Source organism: Anomaloglossus baeobatrachus, chromosome 4 (assembly GCF_048569485.1).
Source record: "Anomaloglossus baeobatrachus isolate aAnoBae1 chromosome 4, aAnoBae1.hap1, whole genome shotgun sequence".
Taxonomy (NCBI): Eukaryota; Metazoa; Chordata; class Amphibia; order Anura; family Aromobatidae; genus Anomaloglossus; species Anomaloglossus baeobatrachus.
In genome coordinates, this window is record NC_134356.1 from 699,524,324 (window position 1) to 699,540,246 (window position 15,923).

Consider the following 15,923-nt stretch of genomic DNA (forward strand, 5'->3'; position numbering starts at 1 on the left):
TCCTCACACATTTCTTCTCCTCAGACATTTCTTCTTCTCACACTCTTCTTCTACTCACACATTTCTTCTCCTCACACCCCTCTTCTCCTCACACATTTCTTCTCCTCCTCACACATTTCTTCTCCTCACACATTTCTTCTTCTTCTCACACATTTCTTTTCCTCACACATTTCTTCTCCTCACACCCCTCTTCTCCTCACACATTTCTTCTCCTCCTCACACATTTCTTCTTCTCCTCACACATTTCTTCTCCTCACACATTTCTTCTTCTCCTCACACATTTCTTCTCCTCACACATTTCTTCTTCTCCTCACACATTTCTTCTCCTCAGACATTTCTTCTTCTCACACATTTCTTCTCACACATTTCTTCTCCTCAGACATTTCTTCTTCTCACACATTTCTTTTCCTCACACATTTCTTCTCCTGACATTTCTTCTTCTCACACTCTTCTTCTACTCACACCCCTCTTCTCCTCACACATTTCATCTCCTCCTCACACATTTCTTCTCCTCACACATTTCTTCTCCTCACACATTTCTCCTCCTCACACATTTCTTCTCAGACATTTCTTCTCCTCACACCCCTCTTCTCCTCACACATTTCTTCTCCTCACACATTTCTCCTCCTCACACATTTCTTCTCCTCACACCCCTCTTCTCCTCACACATTTCTTCTCCTCCTCACACATTTCTTCTTCTCCTCACACATTTCTTCTCCTCACACATTTCTTCTCCTCAGACATTTCTTCTTCTCACACATTTCTTCTTCTCACACATTTCTTCTCCTCACACATTTCTTCTCCTCACACATTTCTTCTCCTCACACATTTCTCCTCCTCACACATTTCTTCTCAGACATTTCTTCTCCTCACACCCCTCTTCTCCTCACACATTTCTTCTCCTCACACATTTCTCCTCCTCACACATTTCTTCTCAGACATTTCTTCTCCTCACACATTTCTTCTCCTCCTCACACATTTCTTCTTCTCCTCACACATTTCTTCTCCTCACACATTTCTTCTCCTCAGACATTTCTTCTTCTCACACATTTCTTCTCCTCACACATTTCTTCTCCTCACACATTTCTTCTCCTCACACATTTCTTCTCAGACATTTCTTCTCCACACCCCTCTTCTCCTCACACATTTCTCCTCCTCACACATTTCTTCTCAGACATTTCTTCTCCTCACACCCCTCTTCTCCTCAGACATTTCTTCTTCTCACACTCTTCTTGTGCTCACACATTTCTTCTCCTCACACCCCTCTTCTCCTCACACATTTCTTCTTCTCCTCACACATTTCTTCTCCTCAGACATTTCTTTTCCTCACACATTTCTTCTCCTCACACCCCTCTTCTCCTCACACATTTCTTCTCCTCACACATTTCTTCTCAGACATTTCTTCTCCTCACACCCCTCTTCTCCTCACACATTTCTTCTCCTCAGACATTTCTTCTTCTCACACTCTTCTTGTGCTCACACATTTCTTCTCCTCACACCCCTCTTGTCCTCACACATTTCTTCTCCTCACACATTTCTTCTTCTCCTCACACATTTCTTCTCCTCAGACATTTCTTTTCCTCACACATTTCTTCTCCTCACACCCCTCTTCTCCTCAGACATTTCTTCTTCTCACACTCTTCTTGTGCTCACACATTTCTTCTCCTCACACCCCTCTTCTTCTCACACCCCTCTCCTCCTCACACATTTCTTCTTCTCCTCACACATTTCTTCTCCTCACACATTTCTTCTTCTCCTCACACATTTCTTCTCCTCAGACATTTCTTCTTCTCACACATTTCTTCTCACACATTTCTTCTCCTCAGACATTTCTTCTTCTCACACATTTCTTTTCCTCACACATTTCTTCTCCTGACATTTCTTCTTCTCACACTCTTCTTCTACTCACACCCCTCTTCTCCTCACACATTTCTTCTCCTCCTCACACATTTCTTCTTCTCACACATTTCTTCTTCTCACACATTTCTTCTTCTCACACATTTCTTCTCCTCACACATTTCTTCTCCTCACACATTTCTCCTCCTCACACATTTCTTCTCAGACATTTCTTCTCCTCACACCCCTCTTCTCCTCACACATTTCTTCTCCTCACACATTTCTCCTCCTCACACATTTCTTCTCAGACATTTCTTCTCCTCACACCCCTCTTCTCCTCACACATTTCTTCTCCTCCTCACACATTTCTTCTTCTCCTCACACATTTCTTCTCCTCACACATTTCTTCTCCTCAGACATTTCTTCTTCTCACACATTTCTTCTTCTCACACATTTCTTCTCCTCACACATTTCTTCTCCTCACACATTTCTTCTCCTCACACATTTCTCCTCCTCACACATTTCTTCTCAGACATTTCTTCTCCTCACACCCCTCTTCTCCTCACACATTTCTTCTCCTCACACATTTCTCCTCCTCACACATTTCTTCTCAGACATTTCTTCTCCTCACACCCCTCTTCTCCTCACACATTTCTTCTCCTCCTCACACATTTCTTCTTCTCCTCACACATTTCTTCTCCTCACACATTTCTTCTCCTCAGACATTTCTTCTTCTCACACATTTCTTCTCCTCACACATTTCTTCTCCTCACACATTTCTTCTCCTCACACATTTCTTCTCCTCACACATTTCTCCTCCTCACACATTTCTTCTCAGACATTTCTTCTCCTCACACCCCTCTTCTCCTCACACATTTCTCCTCCTCACACATTTCTTCTCAGACATTTCTTCTCCTCACACCCCTCTTCTCCTCAGACATTTCTTCTTCTCACACTCTTCTTGTGCTCACACATTTCTTCTCCTCACACCCCTCTTCTCCTCACACATTTCTTCTCCTCACACATTTCTCCTCCTCACACATTTCTTCTCAGACATTTCTTCTCCTCACACCCCTCTTCTCCTCACACATTTCTTCTCCTCAGACATTTCTTCTCACACTCTTCTTGTGCTCACACATTTCTTCTCCTCACACCCCTCTTGTCCTCACACATTTCTTCTCCTCACACATTTCTTCTTCTCCTCACACATTTCTTCTCCTCAGACATTTCTTTTCCTCACACATTTCTTCTCCTCACACCCCTCTTCTCCTCAGACATTTCTTCTTCTCACACTCTTCTTGTGCTCACACATTACTTCTCCTCACACCCCTCTTCTCCTCACACCCCTCTCCTCCTCACACATTTCTTCTTCTCCTCACACATTTCTTCTCCTCACACATTTCTTCTTCTCCTCACACATTTCTTCTCCTCAGACATTTCTTCTTCTCACACATTTCTTCTCACACATTTCTTCTCCTCAGACATTTCTTCTTCTCACACATTTCTTTTCCTCACACATTTCTTCTCCTGACATTTCTTCTTCTCACACTCTTCTTCTACTCACACCCCTCTTCTCCTCACATTTCTTCTCCTCCTCACACATTTCTTCTTCTCACACATTTCTTCTTCTCACACATTTCTTCTTCTCACACATTTCTTCTCCTCACACATTTCTTCTCCTCACACATTTCTTCTCCTCACACATTTCTCCTCCTCACACATTTCTTCTCAGACATTTCTTCTCCTCACACCCCTCTTCTCCTCACACATTTCTTCTCCTCACACATTTCTCCTCCTCACACATTTCTTCTCAGACATTTCTTCTCCTCACACCCCTCTTCTCCTCACACATTTCTTCTCCTCCTCACACATTTCTTCTTCTCCTCACACATTTCTTCTCCTCACACATTTCTTCTCCTCAGACATTTCTTCTTCTCACACATTTCTTCTCCTCACACATTTCTTCTCCTCACACATTTCTTCTCCTCACACATTTCTCCTCCTCACACATTTCTTCTCAGACATTTCTTCTCCTCACACTCCTCTTCTCCTCAGACATTTCTTCTTCTCACACTCTTCTTGTGCTCACACATTTCTTCTCCTCACACCCCTCTTCTCCTCACACATTTCTTCTTCTCCTCACACATTTCTTCTCCTCAGACATTTCTTTTCCTCACACATTTCTTTTCCTCACACCCCTCTTCTCCTCACACATTTCTTCTCCTCACACATTTCTCCTCCTCACACATTTCTTCTCAGACATTTCTTCTCCTCACACCCCTCTTCTCCTCACACATTTCTTCTCCTCAGACATTTCTTCTTCTCACACTCTTCTTGTGCTCACACATTTCTTCTCCTCACACCCCTCTTCTCCTCACACATTTCTTCTTCTCCTCACACATTTCTTCACCTCACACCCCTCTTCTCCTCACACATTTCTTCTTCTCCTCACACATTTCTTCACCTCACACCCCTCTTCTCCTCACACATTTCTTCTCCTCACACCCCTCTTCTCCTAACACATTTCTTCTTCTCCTCACACATTTCTTCTCCTCACACATTTCTTCTTCTCCTCACACATTTCTTCTCCTCCTCACACATTTCTTCTCCTCCTCACATATTTCTTCTCCTCACACATTTCTTCTCCTCAGACATTTCTTCTCCTCACACATTTCTTCTCCTCACACCCCTCTTCTCCTCACACATTTCTTCTCCTCACACATTTCTCCTCCTCACACATTTCTTCTCCTCCTCACACATTTCTCCTCCTCACACATTTCTTCTCAGACATTTCTTCTCCTCACACCCCTCTTCTCCTCACACATTTCTTCTCCTCAGACATTTCTTTTCCTCACACTGTATCTTTTCCTCACACCTCGCTGTCTTGGCGTCGAGTGACTTCGTCCCTTTTTATTTTCCCGCTCCTGATGACGTAGTCACAGTGGCGTAGAGCGGACAGGCACGTGACACATCTGCGGAGCGCTTGAAGTTACGTTCTGGCATGGGCGGGACTACGTGCTGAGTTGAAGGAGGGGGCGGGACTTATTATGCTGATTGACAGCTGGTGGATGTGGAATGCGGCGGCGCATTAGGCGTGGCTGCCGGATGAAGACGTGCTGACGTCATCACGTGGGCGGGGCGTCCCGGCCTGGTGATGGCGGCTCCCGCCGGGTTCAGCAGCTGAGAGGACAAGGAGGAGCCGCCGGCCCGGGAGCGAGAGTGGTCCCTGAGCCGAGAGACGGAGCCGGAGCCCCGGAGGTAGGTCCTCCGCCCCCTGTGTGCTGCTGTGAGCGGCGTGTGCCGTCCCTGTATGTGCTGTCTGTGTATAGTGTATATACTGCCCCTGTATGCTGTATATGGTGTATATACTGTCCTGTATGTTGTATATGGTGTATATACTGCCCTGTATGCTGTATATGGTGTATATACTGCCCTGTATATGGTGTATATACTGTCCTGTATGTTGTATATGGTGTATATACTGTATATGATGTATATACTGCCCCTGTATACTGTATATGGTGTATATACTGTCCTGTATGTTGTATATGGTGTATATACTGCCCTTGATACTGTATATGGTGTATATACTGCCCTGGATACTGTATATGGTGTATATACTGCCCTGTATGCTGTATATGGTGTATATACTGCCCTGTATGCTGTATATGGTGTATATACTGCCCCTGTATGCTGTATATGGTGTATATACTGCCCCTGTATGCTGTATATGGTGTATATACTGCCCTGTATGCTGTATATGGTGTATATACTGCCCCTGTATGCTGTATATGGTGTATATACTGCCCTGTATATGGTGTATATACTGTCCTGTATGTTGTATATGGTGTATATACTGCCCTGGATACTGTATATGATGTATATACTGTCCTGGATACTGTATATGGTGTATATACTGCCCTTGATACTGTATATGGTGTATATACTGCCCTGGATACTGTATATGGTGTATATACTGCCCTGTATGCTGTATATGGTGTATATACTGCCCCTGTATGCTGTATATGGTGTATATACTGCCCTGTATATGGTGTATATACTGTCCTGTATGTTGTATATGGTGTATATACTGCCCTGGATACTGTATATGGTGTATATACTGCCCTGGATACTGTATATGATGTATATACTGTCCTGTATGTTGTATATGGTGTATATACTGCCCTGGATACTGTATATGGTGTATATACTGCCCTGGATACTGTATATGGTGTATATACTGCCCTGGATACTGTATATGGTGTATATACTGTCCTATATACTGTATATGGTGTATTTACTGTATATGGTGTATATACATCCCCTGCATACTGTATATGGTGTATATACTGCCCCTGCATACTGTATAGGGTGTATATACTGCCCCTGCATACTGTATAGGGTGTATATACTGCCCCTGCATACTGTATAGGGTGTATATACTGCCCCTGTATACTGTATAGGGTGTATATACTGCCCCTGTATACTGTATATGGTGTATATACTGCCCCTGTATACTGTATATGGTGTATATACTGCCCCTGCATACTGTATATGGTGTATATACTGCCCCTGGATACTGTATAGGGTGTATATACTGCCCTGTATATGGTGTATATACTGTCCTGTATGTTGTATATGGTGTATATACTGTATATGGTGTATATACTGCCCTGGATACTGTATATGATGTATATACTGCCCCTGTATACTGTATATGGTGTATATACTGTCCTGTATGTTGTATATCGTGTATATACTGCCCTGGATACTGTATATGGTGTATATACTGCCCTGGATACTGTATATGGTGTATATACTGTCCTATATACTGTATATGGTGTATATACTGCCCCTGTATGCTGTATATGGTGTATATACTGTCCTGTATGTTGTATATGGTGTATATACTGTATATGATGTATATACTGCCCTGTATATGGTGTATATACTGCCCTGTATATGGTGTATATACTGCCCTGGATACTGTATATGGTGTATATACTGCCCTGGATACTGTTTATGGTGTATATACTGCCCTATATACTGTATATGGTGTATATACTGCCCCTGTATGCTGTATATGGTGTATATACTGCCCCTGTATGCTGTATATGGTGTATATACTGCCCCTGCATGCTGTATATGGTGTATATACTGCCCCTGCATGCTGTATATGGTGTATATACTGCCCCTGCATACTGTATATGGTGTATATACTGCCCCTGCATACTGTATAGGGTGTATATACTGCCCCTGCATACTGTATAGGGTGTATATACTGCCCCTGGATACTGTATAGGGTGTATATACTGCCCATGTATACTGTATATGCTGTATATACTGCCCCTGTATACTGTATATGGTGTATATACTGCCCCTGAATACTGTATATGGTGTATATACTGTCCCTGGATACTGTATGTGGTGTATATACTGTCCCTGGATACTGTATGTGGTGTATATACTGCCCCTGGATACTGTATATGGTGTATATACTGTCCCTGGATACTGTATGTGGTGTATATACTGTCCCTGGATACTGTATGTGGTGTATATACTGCCCCTGCATACTGTGTGGTGTATATACTGCCCCTGCATACTGTATATGGTGTATATACTGCCCCTGCATACTGTATATGGTGTATATACTGCCCCTGTATACTGTATATGGTGTATATACTGCCCCTGTATACTGTATGTGGTGTATATACTGCCCCTGTATACTGTATGTGGTGTATATACTGCCCCTGTATATGGTAGGTATAGTGCCCACTGTATACATTGCCCCCTGTATACTACAGGGCTGTAGAGTTGTTAGGCCACCCTCTGAATCCCTGGTACATGACTCCTATTTGTGATGCATTACTGCAGTAGGTGGTGACATCACTGCTTCTATCATGGAGCTGACCGGCAGAGAGAAGGTTTTCAGGCATCACAAGTTTCCAGACACTTAGACTACTGTGCCTTTAAACAATATGGGACCGCCCATATGATGATGTCATGTCTTTGGAAGCTTCTGATAGGTTTATTGACCACATCTGAGTTAGAGACACACCTGTGGATGTATATAATGCACACCTGAAGCACACGGCTTCTTTGTGGAGCATCATGGGAAAGTCGAAAGAAATCACCCAAGATCTCAGGAAGAGAATTGTGGACTTCCACAAGTCTGGTTCGTCCTTTTGTGCAATTTCCAGATACCTGAAGGTGCCTCGTTCATTTGTACAAACAATTATACACAAGTACAGACAAGATGGGAGTGTCCAGACATGGGGTTGTTTTGCTGCTAGAGGGACTGGTGACTTCACAAAATAGATGTCATCATGAGGAGAGAAGATTATGTGGCAATACTGAAGAACATCTCAAGTCATCAGCCAGGAACTTACAGCACGGGCGGAAATGGGTCTTCCAAATGGACAATGACCCGAAGCTACTGCCAAACTGGTTACAAAGCAGCTTAAGGATAACAAAGTCAATGTTTTGGAGTGGCCATCACAAAGCCCTGATCTCAATCCGATTGAACATTTATGGGCAAAACTGAAAAGGCCGGAGCGAGCAGCGACCTCCAAACATGGCTCAGATACACCAGATCTGTCAGGAGGAATCGGCCCAAATTCCACCAACTATTGTGAGAAGCTTCTGGAAGGATCCAAAACGTTTCAAGTCACACAGTGTAAGGGCAATTCCACCAAATACTAATGACATGGAGGAAACTTCACTGTGCAGAAAGGAACAAAAATGCCTGAAAACATTCACTCCCTCTCTCATTATTCTGGAGAGCGGAGGGAAAACCCTGCAGATGTGTCTGTATAGAGAGCGGAGGGAAAACCCTGCAGATGTGTCTGTATAGAGAGCGGAGGGAAAACCCTGCAGATGTGTCTGTATAGAGAGCGGAGGGAAAACCCTGCAGATGTGTCTGTATAGAGAGCGGAGGGAAAACCCTGCAGATGTGTCTGTATAGAGAGCGGAGGGAAAACCCTGCAGATGTGTCTGTATAGAGAGCAGAGGGAAAACCCTGCAGATGTGTCTGTATAGAGAGCGGAGGGAAAACCCTGCAGATGTGTCTGTATAGAGAGCGGAGGGAAAAACCTGCAGATGTGTCTGTATGGAGAGCGTAGGGGAAAACCTGCAGATGTGTCTGTATAGAGAGCGTAGGGAAAAACCTGCAGATGAGTCTGTATAGAGAGCGTAGGGAAAAACCTGCAGATGTGTCTGTATAGAGAGCGGAGGGAAAAACCTGCAGATGTGTTTGTATAGAGAGCGGAGGGAAAAACCTGCAGATGTGTTTGTATAGAGAGCGGAGGGAAAAACCTGCAGATGTGCCTTTTATAGAGAGCGGAGGGAAAAACCTGCAGATGTGGCTTTATAGAGAGTGGAGGGAAACTAAGGGTTTCAACTATATACTGCCATATAGACTGTATATGGTAAATATACTTTATATGGTGTGTATTTATACTGCCTACTGTATATTATATATATTGCCCCTGTATACTGTATATTTCATTAATAAAAATGAATAGATTTGTCATTACACCAGCTCCTTTTTTATCTGTAGGTTCAGTATACAAGGGGGAGTATAATATACAGCATGTGTGTGTAGACAGCGGATGAAATAAATATTGAACACGTCACCAATTCTCTAAGTAACTATATTTCTAGAGGTTCTATTGACATGAATTTCTCACAAGATGTTTGTAACAACCCATCCAATCAACACAGGCAAAGAGACCAAACCATAGATGTCTATAAATTAAATTATGTGTAATAATGAGATCTGATACAGGGAAAAGTGCATGACGAAAGAGGTGCAAAAAGCCCTGGTAAGTCCTGACATCAGCTGAGATCTATCAGTAATTAGAAAGCAATCCTGCCACTGAGTGACAAATATCAGCCGGTTCAACTGATGGCCGATAAAAAGGTGTCTCATTACCAAGGAGCCACACAAGAAACATCTCATCATGGGTAAAACTAGTGAGCTGTGTCAAGACCTTCACAATCTGTTAGAAAACATACTGATGGCATTGGTTACAGTGGAATTCTTAAACTACTGAAGGTTCCAGTGACTGTTGGGGCGATAAGTGGAAAGAATATTATTTCACCATATACTGGTGGCCACGACCAAGTGTTTCTCTCAAGATTTCAGACAGAGGAGTGAAAATAATTATCAGAAGAGTTGTCCAAGAGCCAAGGACCACTTGTGGGGAGCGACAGAAAGACCTGGAATCGGCAGGTGCGATTGTTTCACAGAAAACAATAAGTAATGCACTCCCCCTCCATGGCCTGTATGCACGCTCCTGAATGCACGCTCACCACACAATACTCCATTGCTGAATACAAAGCAGGTTCAAGAGCGCTTACAGTTTACTCAAGAAAATGTAGACAAATTTGTAAAATACTGGAAAATATAGTCTGGTCAAAGGAGACCAAAACTGAACTCTTTGGAGGCCAGAATGCACACCATGTTTGGAGGCCAAAGGGCAAATCACTCAAAAAACACCAACACCAGTGAAGTGTGGAGGTGGGAACATCATGGTGTGGGGCTGATTTTCAGCAGATGGCACTGGGAAACTTCATATAATTGTAGGAAGGATGAATGGACAGATGTAGAGAGACATTCCTGAGAAAAATCTTCTGCCATCTACCAGGATGATGAAGATGAGATGAGGATGGACATTTCAGCAACACAATGATCCCAAACACACGGCCAAAGAAAATACCAACTGGTGTCAGAGAAAATCTGCTAGAATGGCCGAGACGATCACCGGAGCTGAATCCAATAGAAAAGGAACTAAAGATCAGAGTTCATACAAGGAGCCGGGACCTGCAGGATGTGAGGAGTGTGTGTGGAAGAATGGGCCAAAATCCTCCTGAGCAATGCAGGATGTGAGGAGTGTGTGTGGAAGAATGACCAAAATCCACCTGAGTAATGCAGGATGTGAGGAGTGTGTGTGTGCGTGTGTGTGTGTGTGTGTGGGCCAAAATCCACCTGAGCAATGCAGGATGTGAGGTGTGTGTGTGTGTGTGTGTGTGTGTGTGTGTGTGTGTGTGTGTGTGTGTGAGAATGGACCAAAATCCACCTGAGCAATGCAGGATGTGAGGAGTGTGTGTGTGTGTGTGTGTGTGGGCCAAAATCCACCTGAGCAATGCAGGCGACTAGTGTCTCCATACAGGAGGCATCTGGAAGCTTCATCACCAACAAAGGAGAATGTACCAAGTATTAAATACATCATTGACGTGTTCAATACTTTTCCATGTCATTTCTCATTATTACACATACATTATGCACATTTATGGTGTTGTTTCTTTGCCTGTGTAGATAGGATGGGTTTTTACCGACATCTGGTGAGAAATTCATGTCACAGCTTTAGAACTATATTTACTTAGAATACTGGTGCCGTGTTGAATACTTTTTCACTGAGTGTGCGCCGTATGTGTGCATTGTGTGTATAGATATATATTTGTATATGTGTTGCACCCAGCTTACTGTTACTTTATATACACTCTACTCACAAAACGTTCTGGATTTTTGGCTTTTGGGTGACCTTTATGTAAATGTAAAAAGTTCACACTATAGTGATACTTTATCCTGGCAGTCAGGCATGTAAGTAGATGCAGCAATGGTGATTTCCTCATGTCAAACAATTTATTGACCAAAAGCCAACGACACTGGTGGGTAACACCCCCCCCACTCCCTCCAAAAAAATAAATAAAATAATGTCAATGTCTGAATAATTTGTCTTGTAGCCTTGAGCATCAATTTCAGCTGACAACACTGCCTCCTGCTGGTGACAAGTGGCGTTACTGTCCACGGAGGCATTGAATCCCACTCTTCTTGGAAGGCAGCCCCCAGGTCATTGAGTTGAGTTTCTGGGGTACAGAGGTTACAGCCTCTACATGGCTACTCAGCTTATCTATTAGGTTTTCCAGTCTCCCTGTATCTCTGTAGAACCTGCTGGTGACACTCTCTGATGCTCAAAGCCCAGAGGCCACTTATCTGCCTTTCTGTGATTCTTCCGGTCTCTTTGTATCTCTGTTGTAACCTCCAGGTGACACTTTAAGCTCAGTGGCCACTTCTGTGTGAGACCATCCCATTGAAGCCTCACAATGGCGCGGCGCTGCTGATCAGTTGTTCGGTGCCGTCTTCGTCTCATGATGAGGACGACGGTTTAATACCAATTCTAACTGAAAGTCAGAATTTATTTCGCCATTAAGGTCCTTGTTAGAGAACAGCAAGTTGGGCAAAAATCCTGAAATATTGAACAGTTGGACGTGAGCATCCACAAGATGAGGTCACATTAAGGTCACTTGAGAAGGTCAAAGGTCATCTTAGGATCATCCTGAAATATCACACAAAGCCAAATAGCCCTAACTTTTTGTGAGCCGTGTATATGTGTGCTGCTTCCATTCTATCATCTATACCGCTCCTCTGTGTTATGTACCGCCCTCTGTGTGCCATATATACCGCTCCTCTGTGTTATGTACCGCCCTCTGTGTGCCATCTATACTGCTCCTCTGTGTTATCTACCGCCCTCTGTATGCCATCTATACTGCTCCTCTGTGTTATTTACCACCCTCTGTATGCCATCTATACCGCTCCTCTGTGTTATTTACCACCCTCTGTATGCCATCTATACCGCTCCTCTGTGTTATCTACCGCCCTCTGTATGCCATCTATACCACTCCTTTGTATGCCATCTATACCACCCTCTGTATGCCATCTATACCGCTCCTTTGTATGCCATCTATACCGCTCCTTTGTATGCCATCTATACCGCCCTCTGTATGCCATCTATACCACTCCTTTGTATGCCATCTATACCGCTCCTTTGTATGCCATCTATACCGCTCCTTTGTATGCCATCTATACCACCCTCTGTATGCCATCTATACCGCTCCTTTGTATGCCATCTATACCGCTCCTCTGTGTTATGTACCGCCCTCTGTGTTATGTACCGCCCTCTGTGTGCCATATATACCGCTCCTCTGTGTTATATACTGCCCTCTGTGTGCCATATATACTGCTCCTCTGTGTTATGTACCGCCCTCTGTGTGCCATATATACCGCTCCTCTGTGTGCCATATATACCGCTCCTGTTATTTACCGCCCTCTGTGTGCCATATATACTGCTCCTGTTATCTACTGCTCCTCTGTGTGCCATATATACCGCTCCTCTGTGTTATATACTGCCCTCTGTGTGCCATATATACTGCTCCTGTTATGTACCGCCCTCTGTGTGCCATATATACCGCTCCTCTGTGTTATATACTGCCCTCTGTGTGCCATATATACTGCTCCTGTGTTATGTACCGCCCTCTGTGTGCCATCTATACTGCTCCTCTGTGTTATCTACCGCCCTCTGTATGCCATCTATACTGCTCCTCTGTGTTATCTACCACCCTCTGTATGCCATCTATACCGCTCCTCTGTGTTATCTACCACCCTCTGTATGCCATCTATACTGCTCCTCTGTGTTATCTACCGCCCTCTGTATGCCATCTATACCACTCCTTTGTATGCCATCTATACCACCCTCTGTATGCCATCTATACCGCTCCTTTGTATGCCATCTATACCGCCCTCTGTATGCCATCTATACCACTCCTTTGTATGCCATCTATACCGCTCCTTTGTATGCCATCTATACCGCTCCTTTGTATGCCATCTATACCGCTCCTTTGTATGCCATCTATACCACCCTCTGTATGCCATCTATACCGCTCCTTTGTATGCCATCTATACCGCTCCTTTGTATGCCATCTATACCGCTCTTTTGTATGCCATCTATACCGCTCCTTTGTATGCCATCTATACCACCCTCTGTATGCCATCTATACCGCTCCTTTGTATGCCATCTATACCGCTCCTTTGTATGCCATCTATACCGCTCTTTTGTATGCCATCTATACCGCTCTTTTGTATGCCATCTATACCGCTCTTTTGTATGCCATCTATACCGCTCTTTTGTATGCCATCTATACCGCTCTTTTGTATGCCATCTATACCGCTCCTTTGTATGCCATCTATACCGCTCTTTTGTATGCCATCTATACCGCCCTCTGTATGCCATCTATACCGCCCTCTGTATGCCATCTATACCGCCCTCTGTATGCCATCTATACGGCGGCTGTAATGTATATATAATCTATTGATTTCAGACTCCTGGTGTCTCGGGTGCACGTTGGTGCGGTTGCTCCTGCAGATCGGATGCCCCCTGCTGGGCTGGACATTGCGTGAGGAGAAGACGCGGGACGTGTTAGGACTTTCTGCTCCTCCCCGTGATGCGGGAGGTCGCCCGGACCGGCTGTTGACCCCAATAATCCCCTGGCTGCAGCACGTCGTGGACCCCCGGGTACCGGGCTGATGTTCACCCTGTTCCTCTGCCCAGTCTTATTGCGGATCAGAATATTATCACACGTCAGACGGCCTGGAATAATGTGACGGTGCGAGCCGGACGCCAGGAGACCGCGGTAAGAAATACCATGATCACTAACTACACCGATATCCACTGGGAGGGCAACAACATCAAGAAGTGGTAGACCAATATCCACCTATAAGAATATCACACTCCAGCAATGCCCCAGCGTTGACTCCAGGGAAAGGACAGCGATAGGTGTACACTGTGCAGAATTATTAGGCAGATGAGTATTGTGATCACATGATACTTTTTATACATGTCGTCCTGCTCCAAGCTGTATAGGCTGAGAGCTAACTACCAATGAAGTAAATCCGGTGATGTCATCTCTGTAATGCGTAGGGGTGCGGTGTAATGGCATCAACATCCTATATAAGGGGGGCTTCATTATTAGGCAACTTCCTTTCCTTTGGCAAAATGGGTCAGAAGAGAGATGTGACGGGCTCTGAAAAGTCCAAAATTGTGCGATGTCTTGCAGAGGGACGCAGCAGTCTTGAAATTGCCAAACTTTGGGCAACCCTGCATTCCAATGCTGGCTTCACGAAATCCGTCCCAGCTTGATTTCAATGCCAACGGGAGGGATCCCACGTGTTAAAGATGTCATTACTCAACAGGGTTGCAGACCACTGATGTCCTTGCTAGATGACCGGCCAAGAGAGCCAAGTCATTGGTTTCAATACTTACAACTACGTAGCTTTGTAGACTCTCTGTCTCCGAGATCTGAGATGCATAAGGACTTGACTCCATTTGACAGACTATGTTTCCTTCGAGAAACACCTCCCCACACAGTCTCGATAATCTACAACATAACCGTGTCTGGAGGGACGGGGGGGACCTGCCCGAGTATGTAGGGCAATGGCAGTCAGAACTGAGAAAGACTTTTTCCAAAGAACAGTGGTATAAGTCATTTAACCTAACACACAAATCCACCATCTCATGTAGAATGCAGGAACTCCACTATAAAATCCTCGCACGGTGGTACAGGACACCCGCCAGGCTCCACAGAATGTTTCCAGAGGTCTCAGACACTTGCTGGAGGTGTCAGACCTCGGTGGGCACAATGCTGCATGTTTGGTGGTCTTGTCCAGGGATCCAGGGATTATGGGAAGACGTCTTTGCTCTCTATAATCATTTACATCAAGTGGGAGTGACACCCTCACCGGAAGTAGCACTCTTCTCAATGTACGGGGGGCAATCTCTAAGGCGAAGAGAGGTCTGCTCTCATACTTCATGATCTCAATGAGACAGATCATACCGAAACATTGGAGGTCCACCTATACATTGAGAAGAGCAGACTGGGTGGGGGCTATGGATGCCCTGAGACGTTTGGAGGAGATAAGAGCATTTGATGAAGGGAGAGACTCGCTATGCTTTTCCACCTGGTATCCGTGGCTTCAATTCAGAGAAACACAACAATTCCAATCCTGGTTACACACGGGCATGCTGCCACACTGATGTTTGGCGGGGCGAAGTGGCCCTCCTGATGGGAGGGTGGCATGGTGCCACGTTACAGAACCCTACAGAATCTCCCCTTCTCTCTTTCTCGTGTTTTCCTTCTTTCTCTTCTCTTTCTCCCTCTTCTTCTCCTTTCATCCCTTGCTTTTCTTTCTTTCCCCTCTTTTCCTTCTCTTGCTTATCTAATTAGTGTACATAGGTTTACTTGTTGAAATA

At 44.5% G+C, this 15,923-nt stretch overlaps 1 protein-coding gene across 1 annotated transcript in view; it reads left to right on the forward strand.

Moving 5' to 3' along the window:
- Positions 1-4,934: 4,934 nt before the first annotated feature.
- KIF1C (kinesin family member 1C) overlaps positions 4,935-15,923 on the forward strand; it is a 47,249-nt gene continuing 36,260 nt past the window's right edge. Inside the window, exons 1-2 of the mRNA XM_075346739.1 lie at positions 4,935-5,094; positions 13,996-14,307. The gene's annotated coding sequence lies outside the window, so the exon portion shown is untranslated. The remainder of the gene's footprint in view (positions 5,095-13,995; positions 14,308-15,923) is intronic.